At 43.1% G+C, this 17,915-nt stretch overlaps 1 long non-coding RNA gene across 1 annotated transcript in view; it reads right to left on the bottom strand.

The window, feature by feature from the left end:
• The window catches only part of LOC311525426, a 253,464-nt gene extending 238,401 nt beyond the window's left edge, over positions 1-15,063 (bottom strand). The window contains exons 1-2 of the long non-coding RNA XR_014712771.1: positions 14,930-15,063; positions 8,910-9,092 (exon numbers count right to left, since the gene is read on the bottom strand). This is a non-coding gene — a long non-coding RNA (uncharacterized lncRNA). The remainder of the gene's footprint in view (positions 1-8,909; positions 9,093-14,929) is intronic.
• Positions 15,064-17,915: the final 2,852 nt, after the last annotated feature.

Raw genomic sequence — 17,915 nt, 5'->3', positions numbered from 1 at the left:
GGCATTGATAATCCAGAATTGGAGAGTATTATTGTAAATGAAACAAACAGTTATTAGAGAAAAGATGCTGTCATTTTCCTCTGACTTACCAATACATTTTGGATTTTCTGGGGAGCGTAAGTAGTCAGAATACACCAGGAGATACAAAGAGACACCTCTATGATTTAAAGGATACAGAATGTGTCATCCCACTGAACAATCTAGAAGCAAACTTGCATGAGGCCAAAAGCTTCAGCTAGGACACTGCATTGTGGGTAGTTGTTGCCAGGGAGCCTTTGGAATGATGAAAAGGAGCTTCCAAGATAGTCATCAAAATAAGGATGAATTTGATAAATGGGAAGTGATATCAACCTGAAGTTTTTAATACCATATAATAACAAGAAACAACCCAAATGGCAGAGTGAAGCAGACTCTGTACAGCAGTACTGTTGACAGTTGCCATTTTTCTATTTATGAATACTTTACTGATGAGTTAAATGACAGATTTGAAACTTTCAGTAGAATCACCTCTCGTTTTATTGTTTTTCTATCACTATATATTTCACAATTACCAGCTACAGTAAATCTCAAAAAAAGTTAGCCATTTTCCTATATTTACCAGATGATAATCATCAGGTCTCTATTGAGTAGTACCAGAAGCACAGGACATACTGGCAAGGAGAAGCAGCTCTCTCTGAAACCATTACTGAAAAACTGTCCCAATGGGATCCAAAATACACATATTGCCAAGGATATTTGTCATTTTGCCTGTGACTACAGCTCCCTTACTGCACATACCTTCTCCACTCATTCACCTGAAAAACTTTCAACACACTACAGTGACCAGAGATTGTTTGAACAAACATCAAGGCTAGTCCATTCATTGAGTTACATTTTGCACTTAAAGCAATGATTCAATCCCTATGTTAGTAAGAAAAAAAAACCCCACAGAGTAGCCTCCCCAGGTTAAAGCATTTTTGGGGCATAGAATGAATTTTCTGAGAAATTACAAGTAAATCCATTAATCTGCTTGGGAGCTAACATTTTTAAAAAGGTCTTCTGATAAAAAGCCCAATACAAGGCTAAATTTATTTTTTGTCCCTAATGATTCTAACACCAGAATAATGCATTCTTCAAAATTCCTATATAATTAAAAATCATTGAAATATTTTGTGCATAGAATACATTTGGATTAATGGTAATTTTCCCTCATTATTCTTCATAATGAAATGAAAGTGTATTCTTGAATCTCTAATGTAGACGAACGATCCAAAGAAAAACTCTCAAAATGGCTGCCATGTTCTATTGTTTTCATTAGTACTGAGGCCACAAAATGCTTTGGGCAAAGATGACTGTTGCCATTCTTAGAATCATAGAATATCAGGGTTGGAAGGGACCTCAGGAGGTCATCTAGTCCAACCCCCTGCTCAAAGCAGGACCAATCCGCAATTAAATCATCCCAGCCAGGGCTTTGTCAAGCCTGACCTTAAAAATATCTAAGGAAGGAGATTCTACCACCTCCCTAGGTAACGCATTCCAGTGTTTCACCACCCTCCTAGTGAAAAAGTTTTTCCTAATAGCCAACCTAAACCTCCCCCACTGCAACTTGGGGCCATTACTCCTTGTCCTGTCCTCTTCTACCACTGAGCATAGTCTAGAACCATCCTCTCTGGAACCACCTCTCAGGTAGTTGAAAGCAGCTATCAAATCCCCCCTCATTCTTCTCTTCTGCAGACTAAACAATCCCAGTTCCCTCAGCCTCTCCTCATAAGTAATGTGTTCCAGACCCCTAATCATTTTTGTTGCCCTTCGCTGGACTCTCTCCAATTTATCCACATCCTTCTTCTAGTGTGGGGCCCAAAACTGGACACAGATGAGGCCTCACCAATGTCGAATAGAGGGGAACGATCACGTCCCTCGATCTGCTCGCTATGCCCCTACTTATACATCCCAAAATGCCATTGGCCTTCTTGGCAACAAGGGCACACTGCTGACTCATATCCAGCTTCTCGTCCACTGTCACCCCTAGGTCCTTTTCCGCAGAACTGCTGCCTAGCCATTCGGTCCCTAGCCTGTAGCTGTACATTGGGTTCTTCCATCCTAAGTGCAGGACCCTGCACTTATCCTTATTGAACCTCATCAGATTTCTTTTGGCCCAATCCTCCAATTTGTCTAGGTCCCTCTGTATCCTATCCCTGCCCTCCAGCGTATCTACCACTCCTCCTAGCTTAGTATCATCCGCAAATTTGCTGAGAGTGCAATCCACACCATCCTCCAGATCATTTATCCTCTTCTGAGGAGGATCTTCACCTCCACAGGGTGTTCTCTGCCTCTTGACCCTATAAATGAGCTAACATCTCTCCTCAGGGAAGCTTGGCTTTACTCATCTGGGGAGGACAGGAGGATTTCATGTGTCTTTAAAATCAATTTCATCTGATCTAGAACTGCAAACACTAAAATAGTGACCACAGGGCAGCGTGTGTGTGCCCTAACTGTACATTTCCATACTTCGGTTTGTTTGGATTTCTTTTAAATGTAAACCAAACTGAGTTTCCTGGGTTTGTCATGCTTGTTTTGAGGATAACTGCATCAATCCTGTGATGTATTTAACCCTAAATTAGTGCTATGAACTCTCAATCATAACTTTATTTCAATAAAGATATGAAAAGTCTTATGACTAGAGCTGCACAAAATTTTTTGTCCAGAACTTACTTTCACCAAAAAAATTCAGATTCAAGCTGGCAGACATTCTGTGAATTTGTATGAAAATTTGTTGAATTGTTTGTCAAAAAGAAATCCCTACAAAATCCAAACACACTTGACGTTTCAATTCAAAATTATTTCTCATTTTGAAATTTACTTCAATTTTATTTAAAACATTTTTAAAAGCCCAAAAATGAAACAATATTTTGTTTGACCAAAAACTTGGGTTTTCCTGATGGCCAGTGAACTGAAAAATCAGTTATTCACCCAGCAGGACTATGGCATTAATAATAATGGCATTCCTTTATTCTCAGCTCTCCTGTCATTTAACGAATCAGTGTTGCCAGATAGTCCGATAGGCCATGAGCTTCCCCTGGCAGCAAAGATTTAATGCCCTTTAAACTGAAGGGCATCCAAAGACTACTGTGAAATGAAGGTCATATAAAGTGAAATGTTACACATTTGACCAATTAAAATTTAACCCAACCCAGCTCTGTTTTGATAGATGCTATTTTCACACACTGATTATTAGCAAATAGGTTTTTCTTGCGGGGAAGGGGGTGGGTAGAAAGAAATATCAGGCGCAAAACCACCACTATAGCTTATTTAAAAACCAAAACACTGAACTGACTTTGATACTAGATGGCTCTTTAATCTAGTAGACAAAGGTGTTAGAAGATTCAGTCACTGGAACTAGAAGTCAGCAAAGTTCAAACCGGAAATAAGTTGCAAATTTTTAGCAATGAAGATAATCAACACTGGAATCACTTACCGAGGGATATGGTAAATTCTCCATCATTTGGAGTCTTTATATAAAGACTGGATGTCTTTCTAAAAAGATATGCTCTAGTTCAACCATAGCTGTGCATGACATCAATGGCCTGTGTTATGCAGGAAGTTGGACGAGATTATCACAATGGTCTTTTCTGCCTGTTAAAAATCTATTACTTTATATTAATTATAATTGAAAGTTAAAGCATCATATTGTTATTAATGGGGCTAATAGTCAGCCATTCCTTTAACAGTTCATAGAAATGTAGGTAAAGGGCCTGATTCTTCACTGCCTCGAATCTTATGTTGCGATTCACACTTCTGCAAAGTTAATGTAAAGAGGGTGAAAATATTCTACTTTTCTGATTTACTAGCATTTTACACCCACCTTGTAAGAGATGAGGCAAGATGTAAGCCCATGAAGAATCAGAGCCTGTACCTACATAGCTAATACACTTCAATGCGGTGTAGGACACATTAAGACTGGAGTGCAGATCTGCTCTTACAATTTCACCTCAACTCCATGAGACTTGTTAGATTTTATTTCATTTTACAAAACACATCATACTTGGTCAGTTATTCAGAAGCATGTCCTGATCCTAACACGTATGAGAAAACAAAGTACAGACAAGAATTAAAGCTGACAAACCATATAAAGGAGCTAAGTGGACTGTCATTTTTGTTTATTGCATCAAAAAAAGGACCTCTTTATGCTACTGACACTGATTAGAAAGCCCATGTGTCACCAAATGTTTTGTGTTGAATGAATTGTACTGTATCATTGACTCTGAATGAGGGATAATTTATCAGTTCTATGTATTTAAGGATGGATGGAATATAGCCTAACCGTTAGTGCATCACTCCTCTCTTCCATCCCAGATAAAAGCAACTTAGAGATAAAGTTAGAGAGACTATAACATCAAGCTGCTTTTACTTGTGAATCATTGGAAAAATATTCCCTTAGTAAATGAGTTACACTGAAAAACTAACTATTGTCCCCATTAGACATGAGGTAACTGCCCTTCTATGTCACTGTCCATCTGAGTTCAACACATTAATTTAGCCTCAGAGCAACCTGGCCAGATAAGTATTATCCTAATTTTACACCTAAGAAAATTTAGCCAACCAAAGATTGAAGTGTTTTGCCTAAAGTTTCACAGGAAGCCTTTGGCAAGCATGTTTGTAAACACATCATCATTGTTCATCCCAGAACACCTTAAACACCTGTACCTACAGCATATTGTTGTGGCAGATAGGAAATACTGCAGCATAGATTAAACAATGGAGACTATTTGGTCAATCCCCAAATTTCCCACTGCTGGACACCAGCTCCTACTTCCAGTTTTCCTGATAAAATCCTTACTTCACCAACCAGAGAAAGGGGACTCTAAGGAAGCAGGGCTCCTCCAAATCAGAAAGTAGTAACTCCAGCTTTTCCATTTTGTAGAGGACATGAAGCTAAATTCCCCCACCCTTCTCTGTAGACCTCACAGCTGGGATTAAATTCTTTGTTGCCATTAATTGAAGTCATAATGTAACCCACACACCTTCTGGGTGTGGTGCTCTGTCCCCTCTCGTGGCACTGAGACCACTTAGAGATTAAGGAGTCTGCTACAACCTGAGGCCATGTGGGTTTTAGTTCATGCATTTAGCTCCAGAGGTCCCAGATTCAATCCTGCCCACGGATGACCAGGGTCTGTCGGTGTTACAATAACTTGCTCAGAGGATGGGAGAAGAGGAAGACACAAGAGAGTCAGGTTTTTCAAAACCAGGACAAAATTTTCCCGACTGGGTAGATTTTTCAGAAGATAATGAGTAAAGCTGCATTTTACCACAGCTGTCACAGATTCCTGGATTGCCATGTTATAAATATCCATGCCTTGATATTCTGGGATATTTGCCTGTGGGTGGATGCTGCAGTATACATAGCTGAGCCAGTTCCAGTGAGAGTTGTGGAGTTCATTCCTGTTGCCTAATGCCCTATTTTCTGCAGCCCGCCGGCCTATTTTCTGCGGCCCACCAGCTTCCCGCAGCCCTCACGCCCTCCCCAGAATTTACCTAGAGCAGCTCTGGCCCAGTGCACACCACGGTTCCCTGTTCCCGGCCAATGGGAGCTGCGGGGGGCGGTGCCTGGAGGGACAGCCAGGGCAACACACAGATCCCTGTGGCTCCCACTCCCCAGGTCCCAGCCACTTCCCGGAGCCGTGCGGGGACAGAGCAGCAGGTGGGGAGCCTGCCCTGCCCCTGGTGCGTGCCAGGCTGGAGCCTGCCCCCCAAACCCTTCCTGAAGCCTAACCCCCTGCCGCACCCCTGCCGTATGCTGCACCCCCTTGGGGCAGGGAGGGGATGGAGTTGGGGTGGGGATTTCAGGGAAGGGGTTGAAATGGGGGCAGGGAAGAGATGGGGACTAATGGAAGGGGTGGAGTGGGGCCGGGGATGGGGCAGCGGGCGGCAAGGGTCAGTGATGCAGCCTCAGGCCAATGTACTAGTCCTCATGTGGCCCTCGTGGTCATTTGAGTTGGAGACCCCTACCCTATTTGATCTCATCTCTCCCAATCACTTGGCACTTCAGTTCTGTTCCTCTGAGCATTTGCTATTTCGGTGGCACAGAAAATTGGACCATATTTGTGTTTACACCACAGAACTACCTGCCAAAGGAAGAGGCTCATTAACAGGCTTCATTTCTCTTGCGGCAAGCCAAAGAGACAGCAGCACACAAGGGAGCTCTACTTAGAGACAAACATGCATGCGATATTTCTGGGACAGTAAGATCACTTCTTGCTTCATCTGTGTATATATCGTCATTGTCATGGAAACAGCTTTGTAGGCCTGGAAGGATTTCCTGAATTTATGATAGTACAGGATCCTACAGGAATGGCAATGGTGAAAACAGAAGTGCCAGAAAGAATATAAGGTAGTCTACAAAGGAATTTCAGAACTATTCCACTCATGTTAATGAGAGTTGAGGATACTCAACCCCTTGGAAACATGGGATTTTAGGCCAATATGTTCAAAAGAAATTAGTGATTTTTATAGCATTTGATTCTGGGCACTAAAAGAAGAGCCTGATTTTCAGAGAGTGCTGAGTATCTGGTCTCTTAAAATTGGGATCCAGACAGATATCTCAAACTGGGCATAACTAGTTGTTTTTGAAATGCTCAGCCTTAATTAAGACAGAAAGGCTTCCCTGATCATCAGTCCTCTGTATTCATTATGGGCTCCGGGGGAAATGTTCAAAGGCACAAATGGCAATTTGGCACATCAATTTGCCTTTGAAAGTCTCCCCCTCTTTCAGTCCAAAACAACCCAACCCACTAGTTTAGGATGCCTGCTGATATACAGTCCCAATTACCTGGCCTCATAGGGATCATCTAGATCAGGGGTTCTCAAACTGAGCTCCATTCAGGTGGTCCGCGGATGACTGCACATGAGAGAACGAAGAGCCACGCACCTAATTAGTGGAGCCATGCAGGCGTGGCTCCACTAATTAGGTGCCTGGACCCTGGAGAAGATGCAAATGTAAGGTGAGGTGGTTGGGGAATAGGAAGGCTGGGGGGGGGGGGGAATAGGAGGTAGTGGGAGGGGGCAGTGGGGTAAGAAGGGGTGGGGGAATTTGGGTCATGCATGGTTGCAATGGCCAGAGAAAGAGATGACTTTCCCCAGCTCCTGGGCTGCGGCTGCTGGGGAGAGACACCCCTCCTTCCCAGCCCCAGCTCGGGGGGCTGCCGCAGCAAGGGAGAGAGGGCCCATCCATCACAAGAGAAAAGTAAGACTACTGATATTAAAATATGAGTTGTGTGCTGAAGGGCTAAAATCCATACGCTATTTATGTTACAACCTGACATATAGACTGTGTCAGCTCTTTTTACAGGCCCAAAGTCCAGAGTTTGATCAAGAAGACAGAGGCCTAGCAAATAGTTAACAATATTAGCTAAGAAGCAGAACAAAGAACAACCTTGCTTTTTGCTAAGATAAGCTTGGTCAGCAAGAAGCCAGGTGGAAATTATAATTGGGGCTTTATCTCAAAGTTGCAAACAGACCTAAACAATGAAAGGGGTCCTGTTTCTTCTGTAGAAGAGGTGCCTTCCTACACACCAGCCTTGAGTTTATGGAAGAGGTTCAAACATGTCAGTATGAGATACGATATCCTCCCTCTCATAGATCCTCCCTCCTCCAAGCCATTGCCAGTGCTTGCCTTCCAAACACAAATGAACAACTAAAAGACCATCTTTATTGCTATATACTTTTCATTTGTCCTTTTGCTTTAACTCTTAGGTGTGTACCTGTCAGACAAATCAGGGGAGCTACTTCATTCCTATGGATCCCAAATCAGAATTCAACATACATATTTTCTACTAACACACTGTATATTGTTTAAAGAAAAAACACCTGTGTACTAATTAAGTGTCATGTGTTAACCTGAAACCATGGGCGGAGATATTATATAACCTTTTGACCATTGGCTACTGTGCTTATATTGTCTTGCTGCTAGACCTATCCAGGGGTTTGGGACTGCCTACCCGTCATTTCCCTCTGTCCATGGAAAATCCATATAATCCATTGTAACCAATTGTTTGGCAGTGTCTCTGAGCCTAATAAGCAAGGTGACACTCTGCCAGCGCTGGGCATAATAAACCCACGTGCTTGATTCTACACAGTGCCCATATTTTGTTCCTTCACATACTTTTATTTGAAGAACAAAAAAATTATTATTAAGGGTTTTTTTAATATAGCGCTTTTACCCAAAGGGCTTTACAATAGTTAGCTAATGGTACAAACAGCATTCGGAAAGATCATTAAGTGGTCCGCCGAGACCCTCAGCAATTTTCAAGTGGTCCACGAAAAAGAGTTTGAGAACCACTGATTGAGAGGTCCCCTTCTTCTGACATTAGAGAGATCTTAGTTTTTCATGCCAGTTCAGACACTTCTGAATTTGCAGTATGTACTGTAATTTACATTAATCTGCAGACACTTCAGAGAAATGTCAAGATAGTACACAGCTTTGGCATTAGAAAGCCACTCCAATGAAATGCTAATATACCCTATGTATCTAAAGACTAGTTGGAGCAGTAATAAGAATCAGAGCTTTTCATAGTTGTTGCTTAAAGGGAAAACTGCAATAAAATAGCTTCCACTGTTTGCCTAAAATATGCATAAATCACTACATTATTTATTTAAAAAGCCATTTCACATATACTCCTCAAGATCAGCTCTTCTGTTGTCTTTCAGTTTATCTGTGTCTCATACACACACATCCTTTCTAATTAGGATTGCTAACCCTCCCAGATTGTCCTGAAGTCTCAAGGAATGAAAGATTAATCTTTAAATAAAGATTGTCAAAATGAGAAGAGTTTGGAGGAAGCACCAGGAAATTAGTCTGTGTTCACATGACTAGACCTGTTCAGTTACAATTGAAGCACCTCTGTAAATAGACACATGATGGGGTTGGGACTCACCACCGCAGCGCCTCCTGTTGGTAACTCTGGGAATTAGCTCAGCCCACGTGGAGCGCCCTCGCTGGTGGTGTCCCATCCATCTCTCGCCCTCTGTTGGCATCCAGACCCGCGTTGCTCCCTTCTCGCAGCATCCCTCTTCAGGACACTGCCCTCCGGCAGTGCCCCCTAGTCCACGCTCACCCCCTGGTTGAGGGAAGGGGAGAGTTTAACAGCAGTCTTTTTGCTTCACCCCAGCCACAGTGACCAACCACATCCCCAAAGTCTAACCCCTTCCATCAGGGGTCAGGTGCAGTCCGCTATGTCCACTTTAACAGCCGGGTATAGTACAAGGGGGGGACCCTCTTCTCTGGGTCCCGGCCGAGGGACCCTCCCTGCCCTCCTTCACTCCCCTTGTCCACCTCTCGTCCTTGAACCACTTCCCCTTCAGCCTCCTTGCACCTTGTGGAGCCTTCTATCAGGACCTACAGCCTGGCAGGTGCAGGTACAGGTATTGGGCTGCAGCTCTCCTCAGCTCCCCCAAGCCTGCCCAGCACTGCACTATCCTAGGTACTGGTCTCTTTCACTCAGGAGACAGACCTTCTCCCTTGAAGGTCTGGGAGAGACTGACTGCCTCTTGCCTGGGCAGCCTTTATATAAGGCCTAGTCTGACCCTGATTGGCTGCCTGTCCACGCAGCCACTCTGGCCTGCTGTAGCCCAATCTGGCCTGGAGGTGGGGCACTGCCCCACCACAAGACAATTCGATAAAGAGCCAGTTCAGATTTTTAAAATAAATAAATTTCTAGCTCTCTCGACTGCAGAATAAAGCTGAAAAATGTGAACCTTAAAAACAAACTAGAAGGCAAATAAAAAAGACCTCAAAGGAGGAGGGTATTTGTTTTGTTTTTTAATCTTATGGCTTCAGTATAATCTCATGATTTTTTGAATGCTTGGGGTTGGCAACACAGCACATGAGAGTCTCAGAGAAATGTCAGAAGAAGGCCCATAGTATCATAGGATCTCAGAGAAGGCCCATAGTAACAGCAGTCTCCATGTGTATCCTAATTATTATGGGCCTGATCCAAAGATCACTGAAGTCAATAGGAAGTGTCATAAATATAAAGGGAAGGCTAACCACCTTTAAATCCCTCCTGGCCAGAGGAAAAACCCTTTCACCTGTAAAGGGTTAAGAAGCTAAAGATAAGCTCACTGGCACCTGACCAAAATGACCAATGAGGAGACAAGATACTTTCAAAGCGGGGGGAGAGAAAACAAAGGGTTCTCTCTGTCTGGGTGTCTTTTGCCAGGACCAGAGCAGGAATGCAGGTCAGAACTCCCGTAAAGGGCTAATAAACAATCTAGTTAGATATACGTTAGATTCTGTTTTGTTTAAATGGCTGATAAAATAAAAGGAGTACTTGTGGCACCTTAGAGACTAACCAATTTATTTGAGCATGAGCTTTCGTGAGCTACAGCTCACTTCATCGGATGCATGCCGTGGAAACTGCAGCAGACTTTATATATACACAGAGAATATGAAAAATTACCTCCTCCCACCCCATTGTCCAGCTGGTAATAGCTTATCTAAAGTGATCATCAGGTGGGCCATTTCCAGCACAAATCCAGAACCTGGATTTGTGCAGGAAATGGCCCAACTTTATTATCATGCACATTGTGTAAAGAGTTGTCACTTTGGATGGGCTATCACCAGCAGGAGAGTGAATTTGTGTGGGGGGGTGGAGGGTGAGAAAACCTGGATTTGTGCTGGAAATGGCCCACCTGATGATCACTTTAGATAAGCTATTACCAGCTGGACAATGGGGTGGGAGGAGGTAATTTTTCATATTCTCTGTGTATATATAAAGTCTGCTGCAGTTTCCACGGCATGCATCTGATGAAGTGAGCTGTAGCTCACGAAAGCTCATGCTCAAATAAATTGGTTAGTCTCTAAGGTGCCACAAGTACTCCTTTTCTTTTTGCGAATACAGACTAACACGGCTGTTACTCTGAAACCTGATAAAATAAATTGTGCTGAATGGAATGTATATTCCCGTTTTTGTGTCTTTTTGTAATTTAAGGTTTTGGCTAGAGGGAGTCTCTATGTTTTGAATCTGATTACCCTGTAAGGTATTTACCATCCTGATTTTACAGAGGTGATTCTTTTACTTTTTCTTCAATTAAAATTCTTCTTTTAAGAACCCGATTGCTTTTTCATTGTTCTTAAGATCCAAGGGTTTGGGTCTGTGTTCACCTATGCAAATTGGTGAGGATTTTTATCAAGCCTTGCCCAGGAAAGGGGGTGTAAGGCTTGGGGGGAAAGACGTTTCCAAGCGGGCTCTTTCCCAGTTATATTTGTTAGACGCTTTGTTGTGGCAGCAATAAAGTCCAGGGATAAAAGGTAAAATAGTTTGTATCTTGGGGAAGCTTTAATCTAAGCTGGTAAAAATAAGCTTTGGGGGTTTTTTCATGCAGGTCCCCACATCTGTACTCTAGAGTTCAGAGTGGGGAAGGAACCTTGACAGGAAGGCTCACTGATTTTAGATCATGCCTTATTTTATTAACAGTGGGACTTTGGCTTTTTTTCTTCCTAGGTTCTTTTGCATGCTGTCTCTCTTTAATTTCCCTCTGTCTTTTTATTCTAATTGGTGTTGCGAATTTGACTGCGCCTTAAAGGGCCTCAAGGAAAAGCCATATTATTATAAAGCATTTTTCTCTTTTTGTTTACTGACTCCTCCAACATCTCAAGATGACGTTTATTTTCCAATTGGATATGTCCTTCAGTTCTACCACTTGTTTGCATATGATAATTCCTATGCAGAATGAGGCTTGTTGACATATCCTAATACTTCAAGTTCATGTTCACAAGCAAGTCACCATCGTATGTTCACATGACTCAGCATGAATGAGCTCTCAGGGCTTCCACACTATGGGAACAGGGTATGGGGAAAATCAATTGCTCCAATCTACATGTGAGACAGAAGTGAAGAGGAGCAAACATTATTTTGTTATATGGCTGTTAAATACCAGTTGGACAGGAACACCCCTCTCATTCCCTGCAGTGCATCTGTGGATCTCAGCTGACAATAAGCTCTGCATGCTGTTTGAATTTTCCTCTGGAACAAACACACTTTCCCAGTTGATCCTGAGTTACCGAATTGCCATCCATAATGCTGGCCAGTTCCTTTCTTTGGCAGTTTCAGCACTCACAGATCTTTTAATACCAAATAATGTTTGGCACCAGTAAAGTCTATATTGCCTGAATCTCTCTAACAATCATTCTTCCAACAGTTTCTACCCACACAGGTAACTATTATTGCATGGTGCCAAACACATTTGCAGCTTCCTGGTAACAGGGCAACAATGGCACCTCCAACCACTATCGAGGTTTTCAGGAGGTTTCCAGCTGCTTATTCCGAGCATCCTCCTCTTCTTTTCCTCCATGCCAAGGGCCATAGATGTGGTTCCCAGGCCTGCTTTTCTTCCCCTTGACCTATCAGGGAAGGGGTTCTCCAGGCCTGATCATCCTACAGGATTTCTCAAGGAGCAGCTTTTCTTGTCTTTCTGGAGAAGTTCTACAGTCGGCAGCAGCCCAGACTTAGCAGACATGGGTCTGTGCACATGTGCCCATAATACTGTGACTAGAATCTTTAAAACACCCTTTGTGAGGTACTTCCTGTCACAGCCACAGCACATCTTGGAGCAAAATTAATCACAGACAGTGATTCTAAATACACATTGTTGGCAATAGGTAAGGCTCTCTGTCATGGAGGTCACGGATTCCATGACTTTCTGTGACTTCTGCAGCAGCCAGTGTAGCTAGGGCAGCCCCTGGGCCAGTCGCATTGACTGCTTCTGGGACAGTCTCAGGCACCCTGATCTGCAGCAGCAGGAGTGAGTTGGGAGTGGGGGGGCTCCTCAGAAGGGCAACAAGAACTCCCATCCCTCAGCTCCTAGCTCCATGTGCTGCTCCGCCCACAGGCACTGCCCCCCACAGCTCCCACTGGCCGTGGTTCCCAGCCAATGGGAGCTGCAGAACGGGGCGGAGGCAGCACCTGGAGCTAGAAGCTGCAGATCCCTGCTTCCAACAGCCATAGTGCCCCCCCCCGGGCCACCCACACCCCAAGCACCCGCAGCACCCCCAGGGCTGCCCTCCCCGGGCCAGTCATGTCCCCATCTCCCCCTCCCCCCAAGTTTTAGTCAGGAGCCTATAATAAAAGTCATGGACAGGTCATTGTTTACTGCCCATGACCTATCCATGACTTTTACTAAAAATACCTTGACTAAAATATAGCCTTAGCAATAAGTACATGGAAGTTGTGGTACTTTATTTTTTGTAAACACACAGGAAAAATACAAGGGGAAATACTGTAAAGTAAATACTGAAGAAAGCTTAAAAGAGAGGAAAAGGCAATTTGAATGCACAGATGAAGTATATTTGATGTGAAATATAACAGTCATACCCACATGCATTTCAAAAAGATCCAGACTCCGGTGCAAAATAGACTTAAATCACTCGTCTGTAGTTCCCTCCAAATTTCCCACTTTTTGCCCCGTTCACTGTAGCCGCTTATGCCTGCTGTTTTTCTCGTGCTTTGTGTGTTTTCCACTGCATGCATCAGTGCCCTTGTAAATCACCCACTGGGAACATGGAACATTTTTATATATTTCTCCAACCATAAAATAAGTAAGTATAGAAGTATTGTTCATAAAATAGAAAAAATTGTTCAAAAACCCAAGATTTTTATTTCACTTCACTACTTATGTGAAGTATCAGGTTATGAACTAGGAAATGTGTGTGTTTGTTATAAATTTTGAGAGAAGCAAGCAACTGATTTTCCAAGGTTCTGTACAACAAAAATTTGTTCTAATTCTTTCATTTATTATAACTTCTTCTCTCATTAGTGATTACTCTATGACCTTGTCTGTGTGTGGCTTGAACAGACACTATGTTTCAGAAACCTTATCAGTATTTCCAGTGTAAATTCCTTATCTAAAAGAGAATGTGTTAATGTAAAGCACATTCTATGACCATATTTGACAAAAGATATTGGTCAGATAAAGGTGAAGACTCGGTATTGAAAGGTTATTGAAACCAAGACGGGAGAAAATCACTGTAATAGGATAGGAAATTTGGGATACTTGAAAAAGCAGGACACTTGAACTAGGCTTGTAAAGTGGGAAAAGAACTTTTATGCAGGAGCTGACCCCCAAAGTGCCTTCCCTCAAACAAAACCTAACTCAGATTACATTGGCAGCAGCTTTGTGGTCCTCCAATCCCATGATGCTTTAGCACAGAAAAGCACATAAGATAAGCAACTGCCATTTTAAAAGGTGATTTCTGCTTCAAATATGCCCTTTGTTTAACCTTTCCCTGACAACACTTGAGAGGGAGACCTGAGAGCTAGATTGACAGCCCTGCAGATCTGAAGAGTGAAGTCCACTCTTTATCCTCAAAGCGGGGACAACATGGGTAGCTATAAAACTGGGGGACTCGTAACAATCCAAAAACCCAACCTCGTCTTTGGAGTAGGTTGGAAATTGCATTTGTCCTGTTTTTAGCTTGCAGGTGAGGAGAAATATTTTGAAAAGTTACCAGTGGCTTTGGCTGCCCATCCTGAGATACTGTATACCAGTTTACCACAAAGTGAGTGCCCAGCACTTTCTGAAAATCAGGGCTATGGGGTGTTTCAAATTGGACACTCAAAAACTAAATCACCCCAGATCAATAGTCACTTGTGAAAATTGTGGTTTCAACCCTAAAAATCTATCAAATGAACCACTGGTTTTAGTTCAGGGAGAGGTGAGTCAGCATTGCCATCCAGGCCATGATGCACAAAGTACTATAAATACTGCCATATGCATGCTGCTAAAACATTTCCCCTGAAAAAGGCCTTTTGCTTCTGAACTAAAAATCACCCTCCATCTCTCTAATGAAGTACAATTGCACCAGCTCCCACTATTTCAACAAGTGACCGCCAGATCCCATTACTGTAAAAGCATGCATTACTTTCCAGTACAAAGGGGAATACAAATGATCATTTACCTCGCCAATCATCTTTGGTCTCAGCTGCTATAGAAGCTCTTTCATCAGTATTCAGATTGTAAACCTCCTCTGACCTGAGTAATCAGCTGCAAAATCACCCTCCATGCAAAATGCCAGCTATATAAACATCTCCCACAGCAGAGTCAGCTGCAAAATATATATTTTATGTCTGCAATTAGATATTATTCAACTCCCATGGTTTTCTTCATCTTTGAAACCCACATAGGAACATAGCTCTGCCCCCCACCCACCTTTGACTTCCTCAACAGTCATGCAGAAAATAGAGGCAAGGCTGAATAATCAAAACCAAGATTTCAGTCACTGAGAAACGAGATCTGTCAAAGATAGTTTTGAGTCCTTCGCATTTGGCAGTATGTGCTTATATCACTTCAAAGGATCTGGCCCATGCACAGCTCCCATATTTATACACTAAACAATCAGTTTTGGGAAGGGGAGGGGGCTGTTTGCACAGGCAGACAAGAACCAGCAGCCTATTTGTATGCTGTTAGTGTCATTTGTTTATTAAAAATATCCTCATCTACACTTATGTATTGCTGCATTAAATTACAATTTGGACTTTATTGGGTAGGCATCTTAACATAAGTTTTATACAATTTGAAGGAGATCTAACACTCGGCTCAAAATTAGTGACTAGTAATATGCAACCAACTGGCCAGCTTTCACTTAGTCAATGCTAGTTTAAAAGTTCTGGTCCATTCTGAAGCACCGTATATGCAGTGCAGTATAAATTCACAAACTGCAAACATTTGGGTACTCTCAAGGGGTAAATAACCATATCCAGAGGACTTGCTATGTCCTGAAATATGTCCGACTCATTAAAGGCAGCAAAGTGACAGATTCAGGTGTTTTTTTTTTCCATGATACTAAGTACAAAACAAAACACACAAACATTGAAACATTGACTGATCTTTTAGAATATAATTAGAAATGTTTTGCTTTGGTTTGTGGGTTGTTTTTTTTTTTCGTGTTGCGTACACAGAAATCACACAACTGCAAAGATGAGGGTAGCCATCTCTGTATAGTTGTTTTGGCAAATAAGGTTCTTATCTTTTACCTTTGACCCCATCCCAGGGGCATAGCTAAGAGTGGAAATTTGGGTTGGCCCCGACTTTCGGGTGGACAGGCAATGACAGACTGTGCTAGCTCAGCTTCCCACCCAATGGCATGCCCTCTTCCCCCAGAGGCAGGGCTTCACCGGCAAAGCTGAGTACGTGCATGCCTCACCTTGGGCAATCACCGCCAGCAGCTCCTTCATCGCCAGGCTCAGCTCACCTCTCCTGGGGGCAGCCATGGCACCTCCTCGCCCCGCACTCGCAGGGACCAGATGCAGTGCTCCGTGTTGTTGAATCCAGCAGGGACCCAGCACTGCACCCCATGTGCCTGCTACCTCCTCCCCTCAGAGCAGCTGCTGGGGAGAGGTGGGGTGGCCACCCCTCACCACACAAGAGGTTGATTTCTGAGCACAGGTCCTGCGCTCCATATGTCAGGTGGTGGTTCCCGTCGCCTCCTTTCCAATCCTTCCCGCCCCACTGTTAGTGGCCTGACAGTATGGCCAGGGGAAGGGGTGGCAGAACAGCTGGTCACTGATGTGTATCTGTGACAGTCCTTTGCCGGCTCATTGTGTGTGGATGCTTCATACCCCTGCTCAGATTTGGGAGGGCCTGGATGCTAAGTAGGTGCACCTCAGCCCACCCAGGCCCACCTGTTGCTAGGCCCCTGTCCTGCCCCTCTCTAAGAACTTCACAAATCAAGTTAAGTTACCTCAGCTCAGTCAGAAACTTAACACACAACTGAAACCAGTGTCCTGAGGATGAATCGGCTTCTGCTCATCGATAGATGCTGTGCTCTATTCGGGCCAGATAACACAGCACTTTGTGTCACCTCCTCTCACTTAAATTCATGTCTCCACTTTGGCCACTGGTATTTCCCAGGCTGGTGTTTGGATGCTTGTATTAACCAAATATTGACTTTGAAACCAATTTGCTATCTTGTTTAGAGGCAGGATGTATTTTTCCATTATTGATCTCTCATCGAGATGTCTGCTCCTTATGAAATATACACTATTGACACAGACTCTGTGTCACACCTTACTTTAGAAGTAGTTCCATTGACTTGGGTATGTTTAGCCAATTAAACTTGTTCTGATGATGTAAATGCTACTATTTTCTGCCTCACTTCTTGTATTTTGTCAGACTCCCCCGCTGTCAAGTGATATCTGCTTGATGCTGAGGGCAGACTCCATTTTTACACATGGTTGAAGCAATTTTTCGTAATTCATAAATTTCAAGGCCACAAGGAAACATCATCTACTCTGACCTCCTGCATAATAGACTATAGAATTTCACCCAGTGATTCATGCATAAAAACTATAACTAAAGGCTTGATAAAAAGCCTTTCATTAGAGCTCACTGGTCTCTGTGAAATGATCTTGAAGTCTCAGCCCAGCTTCTAGTACATAGGTGTCTACATTGCAAAAAATCCCATTAAAACTAGCAATCTTAGAAAATGCTAAGAATTGAATTTCTATTGTCTGAGCTGTTCTCTCATGCCTGGAAGCGGTCCCTTCAGGACAGGACTGAAGTACATTAGTGGGGAAGAGGTAGGAAGCTTGCACTGCCACTGCCCATGTGTTATACTCTCCCAAACAGTGATAACTGTGGCATTTCATCACCATATATTCAATGAACATATGCTCATTCTTTCCCCTCTCCATCTTTTTTGAAAACACATCAAAGGATACCAGTCTTCCAGGGGAATATGGCACTGCTCATAAAAAGCCACCAAGCCACGCATCAGCCAACGATACAAAATATCTGACTCATTCAACCAATATCTGTGGTTCATTTAAAGCTCTTTTTTTCCTTTTCTGGTTTACCATTATGCAGTTCAATTGCATAAATTTTCTTCGTCTTAGAGATGAAAATTCTAGTAAAATGTATTGGTCAGCACTATCTTCTCGACCTCA

This window comes from Lepidochelys olivacea, assembly GCF_965140295.1.
Source record: "Lepidochelys olivacea isolate rLepOli2 genome assembly, chromosome: 8".
NCBI lineage: Eukaryota > Metazoa > Chordata > Testudines > Cheloniidae > Lepidochelys > Lepidochelys olivacea.
The sequence above is the reverse complement of the archived record's forward strand: the minus strand, read 5'-3'. Positions and strand labels throughout refer to the sequence as shown.